Consider the following 3,346-nt stretch of genomic DNA (forward strand, 5'->3'; position numbering starts at 1 on the left):
TGACTGCAACTGGCTACCTTGACGTTCACCCGATTCCCAAACTTTCATGCCTAAATTAATAGCAATGCCAATATTGATACAATAGTACTTCCAACTGTAATGAAAAATGTGCATTAATTATTATTCTCTGATGCCTGTTTTCAACCAGCTACCATCTTGTTACCAATCATGGGATAAATGAAGGGACTTCACTGGAAAATGATGATCTGGCCACAGCTTTTCATAGTTCATTATGTCTACTTAGTTTGAATGAAATTGCTAAAGACTGCCTTTAAGTAACTGTCTTTGGTTTGGGCTACTTGGTGTTCTAAGGTTTTCTGGGCTAAAGCTAGGCTATTTTCCCTGTATTTTAGTCAGTTACTTAAAAGATTTATATTTTGCCTTTTGGATTCAGGAGCCTCTGAGGAATATCACATTTAATTGAAATTGTTAGAATGCTGGAGTATGGTGTGTTACCCCCCCCCCCCAAGTTATTACTTGCTGTAAATGTTAACATACCATATGATGTGGGTGAAAGCACATCCGAGGTTCAGACATGGCTGAGTCACTTTGTCCCAGCAATGATGAGAGTCCAGGAAGTGCTTCTTTCAAACAGGCAGAATCAGATTTTATTTCAAGCTACAGGCAAGAAAGGTAACAGCTTGACAAGCAAACAGCAAAGCTTGTTCAGAGCTGGAAAACCTCAGATGGGTTTCCAAATCCTTTTATACATACAAGTAAATGAGATAATATTTCCACAATAGGTAACCACCAGAAATTCTCTGTATATGTCTACTTAACCACATCCTACAGAATTAGGGCTGTGTGGACAGTTTCCCCCCGCAGGGCACCAAACCTCCTCACAACACCATATTATGAAACACATGCAACAGCAATCTGGGCTCATGCCTTTGTTGCAAGGATTTTTAAAGTACATGTGGCCCACTCAAATTGTGTCCAAGAATTGACAGACGCAGCAATGGAGAAAAAGAAAGTGGTATTTTATTGCTGAGCAATAATGACCCAGTGGAAAGATTTCCAAAGACTGGGCGCCACCGAAGCTCTAGCGCCCTAAGGCTTTATACCTGAGTACATACATAATAAAACATGACATAATCGTATATAATCGCATATGGCAGCAAAAATCAAACCAATGAGCGCATGCATAAACCTTGCCCCTGACCATGTAAAGAATCCTCCCCAACTTCTGCTTTCCTCAGACGGTACATCAACCTGACCTTTCCCCTGATTTATAGTAAGAAAGGAGAAAAGAAACTTATTTGCCCATTACAATGTTGGTAACCCTCCTACACACCATCTGTTATAAACAGGGACATGGTGGTTAGCGTTTTCCTGTTTTTAGCCGCTGAGGGGCTTGCCTGGACGGAGGAAAGTACCAGCACATCAGATTTATTGCTTCCTACTATGTTGGCGAACCATTGAGTGCATTAGAAGAACAGGGGGGGAGGGAGAAATGGGGCAGAGGTCATTTTGGATTTCTAAAATCTAAGCATTTAGCTCTGCAGAAGCCTTCATGATTCAAACACCCTTCGTATACATGGATATATAGAAATCATCATAAAGATATATGGTTATATATGGATATATGATTATATAGAAATCATAAGGGTAAAATTCATCCAGGTAGTCCTGCTTCACCTTAAGCTTTTGATGCTAGCAAGCATAACTGAGATGGAGATGGCTACACAAGATGGAGTTGGTCTTGCTCATGCATATAAAAATGGATCTTGCATTGGCCCATCTCACATATATGCAGCCTTTTCAATAATTATAAAAATGTAGGTATAAAGTTTAAGATTAAAATAGCTTACACATAAGTTTAGAAATCTGCAATGAAGTACATAATAAAAAGTCTGCTATCCACTTGATTTTAAGTTCATCTGAGAAATCAAGAAAATTCATGCTTCCTAACTAATGGTGGATGGGGAGAGAAATGGGAAAATGGCATGGGAGTGTATGTTGGAAGAGGTCTTACTTTTTTTTTTAACAGGTCTTGCTTTTAAGATTAAACAATGCAGTTTTGAGATCTAAAGCAAATGCCAAAGTCTGTATCAGTATATTGGGATGCCTCAATCACAATGGAGATAATTTTGGAAGGATATTTGACTTTGGAGAAATGCTGATAAGGAGGAATTGTCCGACTACGTATTTGTTTAGCTACTGCTGATCATCCTCTGAGACACAGGAACAAAACTTTTTTAATTATCAAGGGAGGGTCTGCATAAACTGACAAAGCCATCTAAAAGGACTCAGGTTACTGAATCAACATTAGATACACTTTGGACCTACTAGTGTCTGTTCTAAACCTGGTTTTGAGAACACTTGTGGGCCACCCTGAGTTATTGGGCATATTTAATGAAAATTCAACTCTACACCTATTTACTGGCGCTGTGGGTTAAACCACAGAGCCTAGGACTTGCTGATCAGAAGGTTGGCAGTTCGAATCCCTGCGACGGGGTGAGCTCCCATTGCTCAGTCTCTTGCTCCTGCCAACCTAGCAGTTCAAAAGCACGTCAAAGTGCAAGTAGATAAATAGGTACCACTCCGACAGGAAGGTAAACAGCGTTTTCGTGCGCTGCTCTGGTTCGCCAGAAGCGGCTTAGTCATGCTGGCCACGTGACCCAGAAGCTGTACGCCAATAAAGCAAGATGAGTGCCGCAACCTCAGAGTCGGCCACGACTGAACCTAATGGTCAGGGGTCTCTTTACCTTTTACCTTTTAACCTGCATTGAAATACATGAGGCTTACTTGTGAGTAGAAATGCACAGAATTGCAATGTAATGCACTTTTAATCTGAAAATGCACCCTTCTGTGAGCTAAATCGCTATTGTATGGATAAATTTCCAAAATGGAAGTTGGTGAAAGTCAGCTTGCTGAGAGAGCCAAACTTCCTGCCTCCAAATTAAAGAATGTCCCAAGCCATTTTGATACCTGAGGCAGAAATTTAAAATCTGCCTCCTCTGATGGCAGTGAAAAATATATTAAAATAACTGAATGTTTGGTGCCTTTTAATAGTACCTAAAATCTGCTGCTTCGCAGTGCAATCCTATCCTTACTTACTCAAGCCCTACTGAATGAATAGAGGTTTGCAGCCTTAGCCTGCCTAACAAGAGGAACAGTCATAATCCTCGTTATTAAAGACTTAGCAAAAGTTATTTTGTACATGTTCACAGTTCTTACTTATTTCTTCATCTGTTTCACATCTAAGCGTTCGACCATTGAGCTCAGGTTATAGAATTGTGCTTTTTCTCCCCTTCCGTATTTATTTCCCCACCCCATGGGTGGACTGATAAAAAAAAAAGGAAAACCATCAGCAAGCCTGAATCCTTGGATTGGCAGGGAAAGA

Source organism: Podarcis raffonei, chromosome 6 (assembly GCF_027172205.1).
Source record: "Podarcis raffonei isolate rPodRaf1 chromosome 6, rPodRaf1.pri, whole genome shotgun sequence".
NCBI classification, from domain to species: domain Eukaryota; kingdom Metazoa; phylum Chordata; class Lepidosauria; order Squamata; family Lacertidae; genus Podarcis; species Podarcis raffonei.